A 12,946-nucleotide genomic window follows, 5' to 3' on the forward strand; every position below is an offset into this window, starting at 1 on the left:
TACTGCAGGTGGTAGAGACTTGTGAAAGCGAGTGCGAGATTTTGCCTGTCGAAGTGCAGGTAACAGCACCATCCAACCTGGTTTTTGAAAATAACTTTGATCAATCTGTACATTCATCTAACCACGCAGAAATTAAGAAAGCAGTAGAGGACTATATGAGTCAATTTCAATTAAGTCCAGTCATATCTCATCCGTTGTCCTCCGTTATGCCCAAAACTCTGATTAAAAGTGCTGAATCTATTACGAATCCAATCAGTCTGTTGCCTCAAAATGAAGTACATGCGAAAATTACTAAATGTGTGCCTGATACACCAGCTATATCGGTAGTACAGACAAACATCCAAACTGATATTCTATCTTCGATTAAGGACTGTTTGGTGGCTCTAACTTTAGAGCAAAAGGCAGTTAAATCTGCTTTGAAATTATCTAATGGTAACCTTAGTTGCGATTCTTCAAAAATTGCAGATCAGGGAGTGAATTCTAGAAATGTTACATTCAAACTGCCAGAGGCAAATGACAGACCAAATACTATTTTAGAAGCATTACATACAGGGAAAGTGACCCCAATGTCCTTGGGGACTGGTAATCAGAAGAAATTGCCCCAATTATATTCAGTATTCCTTAGTTGTCGAGGAGGATCCTTTACAAAATGTACTATGAATAGGCGAAGTATTATGGAAATATTCTCGGATATCCCAATGTTGGAGTGTCTGGCCTCAGGAGATATTGATCGGATAGAATTTCCTGATGAAAATGATCTAACTGTCTCCTGTCTTTGGATCAAATCGCGTGCAATTTTTAATATTATATAGTCCGCAAGATTGGAGCTTTTTGAGTTAGGATTTAAACTAATTCCCACCCAGGGTGAAGGTCCTTCAATGGAAGATATGCAACATCTAGGAAGAGCGGTGGCTGGGGGAGAAATTCCCGCCACCGCCCCCAAAGAAAGTACAGTTTCTGTAGCTAAGGCTAGTAGTTGCTGTTGTTGCAGGGATGCGTAACTAGCTTATGACGAATCGTGTCCTCTGACACAGAAAATTAGAATCCTTAGCTGGAACACTAGAGGTTACAAGCATTTATTGAATGATGCAAATTGCAAATTAAAAAAATTTGATGTAGTGCTTCTACAAGAGACCTGGTTAATGACTCCACCATCTTGGGACAACCATCACATTCATTTAGTCCCTGCGTTTAAAGGCCAGAAAGGTAGACCAATGTCTGGTTTGGCAATAATATCGGATCTGACTACTATAGCCAATGAAGCTGACTGTCCCTCTCCGAATTCCTTTATGCAATGGTCCATAATCTCAATTGGGAATGTAAAAATAGCGATCATCAATCTTTATTGGAATCCCGTAGCTATATTAACTTCTACTTTCATAAAAGATCTTAATACAATTATGGAGAACATTGCAGGCTCCTCTAACATTGCACATATTATTCTTGCTGGAGACTTAAATATTCATCTTCTCTCTCCAAATAAAAAAGGAAATTTGGAACGGGTCACTCAGTGGTCTTGCTTTGTTAAAACCTGGGACTTGTTAATGTTAAATGGTGCTTATAAAACTGATAATCCAGCCTCCCATACTTGGTCAAGCGGGTCATATAAAGCAACTATTGATTATGTCTATGTAGACCGATTGTTATTTGATCAGATTCCAAAATTTGACGTTATGCCTACTGTAGATAGTGATCATCTGATGCTGACATTTGAAATTAGGCTTCATGGTCATAGCAGGAAACAGCAATGTCAACATCAGATAAAAAATTTGAATATTAACTCACAGCTCACTAGATTACGTTGGTCGCATTCTGCTTTGGAAGCGTTAAACAAAGATCTTATGAGAGAACAGTGTTTTCCTTCAGATGCAGCACACGATTCATTGGAATATCATGATAAGATACATATGTTTGCCACTGCTAATACATCTTGTCATAAATTACCTAATAATATGCGCCCTACTCATGTATTCGATCAATTGGTCAGAAATAGAAAGATCCTATTTAGGAAACAGAAAAGACAATCATTGCTTCTGTTGGCGAAATATCGCGACTTAGCTTTAAGAAAGATAAAGACTGATTATAAAAATTGGATTAGTGCGTATAAAGCTAAAATGTATCAAAAAGATGGTGAGCAATGGCTTCAGGTAGCACAAACGAAAAATACCTCTCAGATCTGGAAGTTAATTAATGCAGGTACAGTGTCATCTCAACTCTCATCTCAAAGTAATGATGTACCTGAAAAATGTTGGGTCGAATATTTTTCAAATATGTATGCTCTACCACAAAATAACTATCATGATACAACATTGAGATCGGCTAACTCTAGGTTCTTTCTTAAATTCGATCGTGATGATATATTGCTCTATATTAATAGAGCAAGTTCATCTAGAGCCCCAGGGCCAGATAGCCTGTCGAATTACATTCTGAAATTAAATCCGGAACTGTGGGCTAGTATTTTATATTCTTTGTTTTCCTCTATCCAGGCAAAGCAATGTATTCCTTCCTCTTGGTGTAGAGCTGTGGTAGTCCCTATTTACAAAAAGGGGAACCGCACGGACCCAGCGAGCTATCGCCCCATAGCACTTCTTGATGCCCCTGGGAAAATTTTTGCCAGAATTATTTTGAGAGACCTAAATATTTGGTCCTTCAAAGAAAATTGTCGTGATCCATTTCAGACAGGATTTGTTGCGGGCTTAGGTACTGCTATTAACATAACTATACTTAATGCTATTAAAATAGCTTATGCAGTCAAGCAACAACCTCTTTACCTTGCCTTTGTTGACTTCCGAGTCGCATTTGACTCTGTTGATCGACAATTATTACTCAACAAATTAACGAATTATGGCTGTCCGCCTTCTCTCATCTCGTTAATAGGGTTATTACATACTAATACCTCAATGCAGGTTAAACTTAACTTAAATGGGTTGTTATCTGAAATTATTCATACAAAACGCGGCCTTAAACAAGGCTGCATTCTTGCTTCAACACTATTTAATTTGTTTATTTTTGATTTGGGTGTCGAATTTTTAAAAGTAATCAATGATGCACCAAAGCTCGGTAATCAAGTTATTACCTGGCTCTTGTATGCCGATGATTTAGTTCTAATCTCGCAAACGCCCAGCGGATTGCAGTTGCTACTCAATCAGCTGGGTTCTTATGTTACCAAAAATAACCTAATACTTAATTTGGAAAAAACCCAAGTAATGGAATTGAAAAATACCAACTTGAAACATTGGAAACATAATGAATGGCTATTACAAGAGCAGAAATTAACTCTAATAAATGAATATAAATATCTTGGCATCATGTTTAGCAACTCAGGCTTGAATAAGCCCCAGCAAAACAGTATATCTGGGAAGCTTTTTTCATTGACTTCACAGGCTAAAATACTTTTAGCCAAGTTTGGCAAATTCTCATGTAGCCATGTTATAACATTCTATTCACAGAAGGTAATTCCTGTAATTGCCTATGGGGCTGAAACTTGGATTCCCCAAAACCGATCATACTGGGACAGAATTGAAGCTCAATTCTGGAAGAAAGTACTTAATCTCCCTAATTCTACCCCTAATGTGCTGTTACGGTTTGAATTAGGTAATCTCTCGCTTCACATACAAGTAGTATGGAAAAGATGCAGTCTCCTTCGGAAATGTCTTTTGGGTCTGTCGGCAAAAAATGTGCTAGCGACATTGGCGGATTACTTACTTCGCTCTGAACATCTATTTCCGAAAAAGTGGAGAACCGCAGTTTTTGATGATCTGAATATGGCAAACATCTCAATAGACTTACTGTTAAATAATCCGAACAGGGCCAAATTAAAGCTGCACCAATATGATTGGCAATACACACAACAAAAATGTCTAGGACTAAAAGACTTCGACAGAACTCTATTTGGTCATAAAAAATTTCGACAAGCAGCTGACTATCTTTTGAAATGTCCTTCATTTAAACTTCGAACTCAAATTTTAAGATTTCGTATGAATCTATGGCCAACGAATCAGATTTTATAAAGGAGAGGTATAATAAAACCAGAAGTTGCGTATTGTCGATTCTGTAAAATTGTCGGAATGGAAGAGACTCTTAAACACTTATTAATTGTCTGTGTCTCATTAAAGAAACAAAGAGAAACAATCTTACAAAAACTAACACACTTACATTATATAGTTCGCTCTGATAATGAATTATGGTGCGAATTATTTGCAACATCTAAAATCTCAATAAGAATAGCCACAATGCAGTTTTTGGAATCGGCAATGCAATCAGTTGACCGCCCTTGTATGATGACTCGCTATAATAATGAGAATTAACAGCTACCTATTCTGGAGTGCTTTATTTATGGCTTTTTGAGATTTTATAAATTAATTAATTAAATCTTACTGCAGGTAATATTGATGTACATCTATGCAAGTATATCCCTCTAGTGGAGATTTTTTGTAACTCTGTTTCATCTCTGATTGCCTGTGATTAATTAAATTAATGTATAATGTGAAAGGAAATTTATAGTTATATATGTATTGATCTGCTTATGTAAATGTTTGTTTTGAAAGGTTATTTAATTTTAACCAACCAAAATAAAAGGAAAAAAAAAAAAAAAAAAAAATTAAAAGCTCCACCAGGACAAGCACAAACTCAAACAGGAGAGAAGCAAGCTCAAAATCAGTTGCATACCCATACAGAAACCACTACATCTCCCTCCCCCAAGAGGAGACAGAAAACCCACTGTAAAACGGCCATTACATCAAACCTGGACTTGACACACATGCTCAGCTCCGAAACGGCATATGGAGCAAGGCAGACACAAGGCTACTGAGTGCGGATGGGGGTGGAGGGGAACGGGGTGACAGAGTAATTGTTGAGCGTACATTGGCCGTTGACCGAACCACCCAGCCATCCAAAACACCTGGGAAATGGTGGCAGGATGCTCCAGGCACCCCAGATATAAAAACATGTACTGAACAATCAGTATCACTTCTGCTCACTTGCACTTGAAGTCAGGTGAACTCATGAAGAAAGACAATGAGGGGTCCAGAGAATATGCCCTTCTTTGCCGTATTGAAGTAAGGGGAAAGAGGGCAAGGTCCCATAGCTTCAGCCAGAAGGCCAAATTACTAGCTTTATAGATCTACTCTAAAAAGTGTTGAGACGAAAGTTTAAAAATAAAAGACTAAAAACAAACACACACAAAATAAATGGTGGACATGCTGCATAGTAATGGAATGTGCTTGGTAAGGAAATAAATCTGGGTAAGAGGTCCATGGGTAACATCATTGGAGGAAAATCTAAGTGGGAAGAGGCAAAAAGGCAGGCCGCAAGACGGTCCTCATAGAAAAAAAAAGGAATCATGCAGGGGGAAACGTGTCCTCATAGAAAAAAAAAGGAATCATGCAGGGGGAAACGTATGGACTTTCAAAGCTTGCTGCTAGTTCAATAATGCAAGCGGTGAGCAGAGCCGAAAGGTGAACAACTAAACAGAGCAGCGATACTGAAAGCCCTGTGTATACATGAGATGCAATAGGGAAAAACTCAATTGGCTGCATGGGACCCCTTCCTTCGTAAGATCTACACGAGAATAAGGATGACCCAAAAGTGACACCAAAAAAAAAAAATAAAATAAATAAATTACTAAAAAAAAAAAAAACATTAAAATAAGGCATTGTCCAAAACTGTGGTGAACCAGAAAGGATCACACACGCACAGACAGACAAGCTGGGGCTCCCCAAAGTTATGGAGTCCTCAGACAGACAGCTTCTTTTCTTTCACTTTTTGGATAGGGTGGTAGTCTGCCCTGGTTCTTCAAAATTTTACAATCTTTATGGATTTCTTAGCCTTAATTCAATTGTTCATATCTCCTTCTTTCCCAGTTTCTTAGGCTCCCGAACCTTAATTTTCCACAACATCCGTATTACTGTCATTCCCCCTTTTATAGGGTATTTGCTCACTAGGCTTTCTCAGACTCTAATTATCGGGATGTGTTCCCCAGCTATTATTCGCAATGTACGTACCATGTAGCTGTTGGTCACCTGTAGAGTTTCTCAAGCTCCAGATACCTTGTCTGCTTTCCCCATGGCTACGTATTTCCGTCTCTACGTTCCGACGTGCACAGAGCTTGGGTATCTGGGCTCCCTTACATGGTCTGGTCTCGAGTTCGTTACCAGCCTCCCGTGCCACCACAGTTCCTGCTTGGTCACGCACCAGATGAGATGATCTCTGCTCTCGTTCCAATCTGGGCTTCTAGGTCGGATAGAACGCCAACCCATCAGCGTTTGGTTAGCGTTTTGCTCGCCCTCCTTGCTTTCGCTGTCTCTGTGGTCCAGCATGGCTCTGCCCCTCCAGGACATCAATACTGCAGAGCCTCACCTCTGCGTAGCAGTCCCACGACCTCTGTAGGAGTCTCCCTTTGCTTTACAATCCATCCTCTTATACACGTCACAGAAACAGTTTGAACGGTGTCCTTCATTGATGACCATAGCATTCAGGTTGTGTAAGTAAGCGAAAGGAGGATCTTTGTAAAATACTGTGGTTGCCGGAGATGTGCAAGTCTTTTCCATAGTCATATGTGCAGACAAGGTGGTTTGGACGGGGAGTTCCAACCTGAAATGGGAGTCCTTGTCCCCAAGAGGGGAGTCACTCCCAAGAGGGGAGTCACTCCCAATGAGGTCCCACTTTCCCAGACCTCTAGGCAGTGTCCAGCGTAGCAGGCTCACATCCCTAGCCTCAAAGGGGGTAGCTGCCCTCTGGGGAGAAGGGACCATTTGTCCGGATTCGTCACACACCCCCATAATGTTACTTTTGGGAAGAAAGTTAATCCCATCATTCCTCGGCAGGTACCCTGAACCCTTTTTGGATAAGGGAGTCTGTGTCTCTCAGGTGTGAGACAGCAATCTGTTAGGCGACTGGTCTGATATAACAGCATGGTCCAAAGTATGACTCCTAGCAGGCCCGGCTCAGAATATCTTACAATATAAATAAACTGAGCACTATTAAGTTGGATAGAACAGACAGTCAATTAAAGTGCTACAAAATGGCAAAACTGCACTAAGAATTGCTCTATAAAACAAGAATCTTACCCAAAATAGCAGGCTAGTACCTGTATTATGCGAGATGACTAAGGGTACATACACTATTTGTCATTAAATTGGTGTCAGGCTTATGCTCCTTCTACACTTTTATTCACAACATTTTTTAAATGATCGCCCTGTGCATGATCACCATAAATAAACCTATTTACAAACAATGTTCCTTTGCACACAATTGGTATTTAACAAAGACATTAAGAAAAGAAAAAAAAAATGGAGAAACATATTTCAAAGTTCATTTATGCATCCAAATTTGGGGTGTCCAAACCAATGCCTTCGTAGCATTCATATCACTATCCCACTACCATTTACACCAATGCCATTATTTACATAAATGCAACATTGATATATATCTATATCAATAAATTATATATATCAAAGAGGTGGTGGGGTTTCTCTCATCGCCAAAGAGTCCATCGCAATCAGGAAAATTGAGAGGGAACTTGGCCTTAACTCTGATTACCTCCTACTCAAATTAAGTCCCATACCTAATTGTACCATATCTCTTCACGTTGTCTATCGACCTCCTGGTCCAGTCTCAGACTTCCATGAAGCCCCGATTCTCTCTCTCTCGGACAACTTGAAAGACATCCAAAACCATGCTCCTGGGTGATTTCAATCTTGGTCTTAATGGCCCCAAAGATGCCCAGGCGGCAGTCCGGAATAATGCCCTATATACACATTAGGGTTTTCTCAAGCTGTCTCCGCACCAACCCACATTAAAGGTTGCACGCTGGATTGGGTTTGCCAGCATAATTGCCGTATGCGGGTTACTGTCATCACCCCCATACCTTGGTCTGACCATCATTACATCCAATTTGACCTAACTTCCAAAGGGCCTCCTAAACCAGTGGTCCCACTGCCTGCGGCACTCTCGAGGAGTGCCCGTCAGCTCACTAAGGAAAGGATAACGCCTCACCTCATCGTGCCTGCATTCCTTCCTCCCTTTTCCAATGACCCTGAAACCCTCGCAAGTGCATTTAAAAAGGGCATTTCTCAAACTGTTGAGGCCATCACTCCGCTCTCTATGAGGAAAGCCAAGAAAGTTAAGCACTCAAACACCTGGTTCTCTCAGGACCTTCTTGATTTACGCTTCAAAACAAGACTAGCACTTTCCCTATGGAAAGCTAAGTCCAATGACACCTCTATCTCCAAGGAGTACAAATCTGCTATAATCATCAAGGCCAAAGCTGCCTCATTTAATACTAGGATAGCGAATGCTAAATCAGGGACCAAAGACATTTGTGCCATCTTTAGAGAGCTGGAAAACACTGCCTCTCCGCCTCCCACTCTCTGTAAAGATGCAAACTGGTGTAACATCCAATCTGCCATGCTGGATAACACCTTGCAAGCTAAAATTATTGCTCATCAAAAGGCTCTCACTCACCCGTTAACCAACCCTCACTGTAACCCCTCCACTGTTACAGTTACCGCTAAGGATGAATATCCACCCTTTGATTTCAAGGACATTGCTGAAGGTGCCATAAATTACAAAGGCCCACTGACCAGCTTTGATCAGTGTGAAACGATTGGCCTTGGGAAAAAAGACACTACAATACAACATACCAGAAGCCATTGTTTATGTTTATTTAGTTGATATAGTGCACCAAGGTACCCAAAGGCTTACGGGCGCTTACAGAACGAACAACAAATACAAACAAGACAGGTAAGAACAGAAATAATACATTCAGTATGAAAATCCAAAATTAATTCAGAAACTTTCAACAAACTCTAAAGGGTATAAAAGATCCGTAACTTAAGTGGTGGATAAGGAAAAACAGAAAGGTGTACCCTAAACACAGAAGTGCCTGGCAAACCAGTCAACTAACCTCAAAGATGCAAATCCAATCACACTTCCTATTCCTCATGGGCATACCTTTCTGGACAAACTATAGGATCCGGCAATGAATGGTTTAGTGAATTGAAAAAAATTAAAAGTATGAATTGCAGCACCTATTGCCTCCTAGAAATGAGTCAGACACATAGCTCTGCCAATGCACCTACCACTCACACCCAACAATCGACAACTCTTTCATCCAATAGGCCGCTTTGTTGGCACATCAAAAGCACTCTCCCGCTGATAATTGTGTCCCCATCACATGTTTTTTTCTCCATTTTCACAAGCACGTTCAAAGAAAATATATCTTTTTGTTCACCTGAATCGAGGAGCATCTGTTAATATTTGCTGGTAGGGGGATTTTTCGACAACCCTCTGGTGGGGGATGTAGAAAAACCTAGCCAGAGTCACATAGCAGGGTGTCCATCTAGTTAGTCCTAAAAACCCCAAGGAGACCAGGAAAAATGTAGTCCACGTAAGTACCTATTCGAGTCACTTGCTAGAATTTTATAAAATCTCCAAAAAGGTTACCCCATGGAGAACAGGACAACCCCAATAGCCAGCATAGTTATGCGGAAAAACAAGCTATGTTCGACTTCTCACCCACAGGTGCAGCGGGAGGGACAGCCAGTCAACTGGGGAGTCAGATGAACCCCTACTGAATCCAGCACAAGGTTCCACTTCCAAGAGGCAAGGGAGCGCTAGGGCGAGCCCAGGTTCACAAGTGTGCAATATTTTGCAGACACGTTTGGGTGGAGAACAGAAAAACACCTATGCACCCTATAGTCAGGAGACCCAGAGTAGACAACAAACCACAGACTGGGGATGAGTACTCTTTGTGCTGGCAGCTGAAGAAACAGCCCAGAAACAGCCCAGGAACGAAAGTTGCAAGTGCATTTTTTCGGTGTCAGGTTGAAGTCTAGATAGTGATGGTGGCGGTCTCTGGTTGGCATGACAAAGCCACGACCCAGACAAGGCAATCCCAAGGAAGAAGACACCTGGAACGATGAGGCAAAGAACAGCCAGCAAGGCACACAGGTCACCTCAGGAGAGAAAAAGGGTCAAACCAATTCCACGATAGAGGCAACGGCTGGAGGTGACCCAAGTTGTTCGACTGAGGCAGAGTGGCCAGCTGCCATCGATTACATACCAAACACAGCAGGGATGGGCTCCCACCTTCGGACACTACGACTAGAACACTATACCAGAAGCATTCATGGGAAAAGGGCGAACAGGGGACCTTCCAGGAGGGCCAGACATTCCAGCAAGGACGGCCTCACCATGGGATTCCACCAGCACCGAGAGCAGGAAATTAGAGGTCAAGGATGAAGGGGGCCTTCAGGATGGCCACACCAGGATCTCAGCAGCTGTCTTCGGGAGAGTCCCAAAGCAGATCTTAGGAATAGACAGGATCTGCCAGTGATAACCACATTCACTCAGGGGCTAGCTAAGGCAGGCCACCAACCCACAGGCCTGCAGCGTTCAAGTTTTGGCAGCCATCCAATCCAGTGAACATATAGGCAATCCCTCTCAGACCATGGAGTGGGAATGTCTGGAGGACTTAAGTCAATTTAGACAGGCTTAAACCAAAACGGAAGATGCTTCTGTGGTCTCGGGGAGCTTACATTAGCAAAACGGTCAACGTGGTTGTTCCTCCTGATGCACAACATACAAAGAAAGGCAAGAAAACCAAATGGCAGGAGGTAAGATTTTAAAACTTCACTAGTACCCCAACAGCTACCACCTTGGACTACTACAGACCCGCTCCATGTGTGAGAAGGTCATCCAGTCCTGTTTTTGCTTGGAATTCTGGGATTTGTTTTTTTCTTTTCCATTTGAAAATTAGAGAAATCTATAAGTCCTAGAATTCAAATACAAATAAATAAAGGATTGGATGGCCTTCTCATACATAGCCACTGTAAACCTGAGAGCTCTGACACCTCGAGTAGGCAAAACAAAAACAGCTGCAATGGGCGTACACCATGGGAGCAAAATGGGGCCTATGATTAAGTAACCCATTTGGGCTATTACTGGAACAGCACATCAACACAGTTGCAGTGGCAAGTGCACTTGGTGGAAGAGACTCTGAACATAAAACGAAAGTTAAAAATATGAAAAAGCCAGCAACGAGTTTTGGGGTTATCCACAAAGTTAGGCAAATAAACCCCCAAAATGGAAACCTGCAGGTAGCAGAATTCGGGAATATTTGAAAACGGCATGGTCAATGTACTGCAATTCACCCTTCCTCGCCCACAAGCCATACGCACCCCCATCTCTAACGAGGTCAATACCCTTTCAATGTCACTGCAATAATTTCTGGGCAGCGGCACCACCTGAGAAATTCATTAATTGGCTCACCTACCTCAGACAATGGGGTTAGACCAGAGGCGCAACCCGTTGCAAAGGAAAGACATTAGGTAATGGCAACAAGGCATACACGTTTTCTTTTAAATAAAAAGTATTAGACTAGGATGTAAAGGCATACTAGAACAATTCTTAGTCAACATTTTTCCAAACATGTGTGTCTATAATTTCCATAAAGTATTCCCCTAAATTCATAAAATATCAGGATAAACCCAGAATAATAAGACTGCAAAACGTCAACAAAATAACTACAGCAGACCAAAAACAAGTGCAAGAAACCCATTCTGACTTACACAGACATCTCCCCAAAAAGCAAAAAAATCGACCCCAGAGAGTCACATTTTGATTTTCAAAAATGTATCACAGATCTTGTTACGTAATGCGTATCCTCTTCCCACTTAAAACGTATTCTAGACTGGAGTGATGGACTTTAACATTCCGGATGACTCCTCCTCAATCTTTAGTCTGGCTTCCAGCTGCTAGCTCATGCTTTTTGGTTAATTTAATGTATCTGTATTCCTCACTGGACTGGGAGAACGTTTATTAAGGGGTAGTAGCATTAAATGTATTATATCAAAATTCGCAATCCTAAAATCCATAATTTTAACAAAATACCGTCAGGAGAGCGTGGGGGCAGGGGCGTCGGTGGCTACTGCAGAGACCTGCAACCTGAAGAGCCACAAGCCGCCCAAGAGCAATAATACGAGCAACGTTAGGTTATCCGTTTGTAACTGCCTTCAATTACTTCAGGTTGGACGACTCAGCAATTCGAGCTCTGCGTATAACGAGCACCTTAACTGCCCTCCTTCTTCCAAAAACAAAGAAACATGCTGGTGTCTCTGCAGAAACCTAACGCGTTGAAACTGCAATTTCACTTTATGAATTGAAGATGGGTGGTGTATCTGCTTGAACTGGTAAAACGCGTTCACCAACCAGCAGGACTCGTAGATTTCACAATGCAAAAAACACTGACGTTTAGGCATCGCTAAATTGCAAACCACTGTTTAATCGTAGTAAAATTGCTTTGGGGCGTCTACGACTTTGAGAAAAGTAATCCGTCCCCTCACCGACCCACCCCCGCGAGCATTGTCGTCTGCAGATTTAAGATCGGTGCACCGCTAACCTTTACCGAGGATTCGCCTAATAACACCGGTCAGATGGTGATGTTACTCGGTGAGTGAAGCGCGTGCTGTTTAACTCGCTCGCAGCTCGCTCACTTGCTGCTAACTTTCCCAAACGGGCTGAGACTCTGAGCTAAGCACGCTTACCTTGCTTGGTGAGCTCGGGCACCATGCACAGACTTCCTCCTCCCGACTCCTGCCCCTTCCAAGTTGTATCAGGATCAAGCAGATAGGCGGGCCCAGCAATCAGCCTCCACAGACGCCACCGAAGGAAAACTCCCCTTTATCATTCAAGGAAAATGTGTGGCTAGATAAACACGACTCTCTTCACAGCGTCAGTCATGAGTTAAAGGTCACATTTGCGCCATCCACGTGATCAGGTGAAGAGAGGGGGTGCCGTACAACTACGCAAAAAGGGCAGAGTGGGTTGGCAGACTGGCCCCGTATTCCCACGTGTCGGTTTCATTCGGTTCTCACCAAGGAAGTATCAGATTACTTAAAGTAATCGTCGTTACAGCTATAACCCGTGGAGCCAAAATGGCGAAAGT

The 12,946-nt window shown here is 42.0% G+C and overlaps 1 protein-coding gene across 1 annotated transcript in view; it reads right to left on the minus strand.

The window, feature by feature from the left end:
* FRRS1 (ferric chelate reductase 1) overlaps positions 1-12,675 on the minus strand; it is a 730,440-nt gene extending 717,765 nt beyond the window's left edge. Inside the window, exon 1 of the mRNA XM_069641539.1 lies at positions 12,546-12,675. The gene's annotated coding sequence lies outside the window, so the exon portion shown is untranslated. The remainder of the gene's footprint in view (positions 1-12,545) is intronic.
* Between the last annotated feature and the right edge of the window lie 271 nt (positions 12,676-12,946).

The sequence above is a fragment of the Ambystoma mexicanum genome, chromosome 1q (assembly GCF_040938575.1).
Source record: "Ambystoma mexicanum isolate Mex_15411 chromosome 1q, UKY_AmexF1_1, whole genome shotgun sequence".
In the NCBI taxonomy this organism is placed as follows: Eukaryota; Metazoa; Chordata; class Amphibia; order Caudata; family Ambystomatidae; genus Ambystoma; species Ambystoma mexicanum.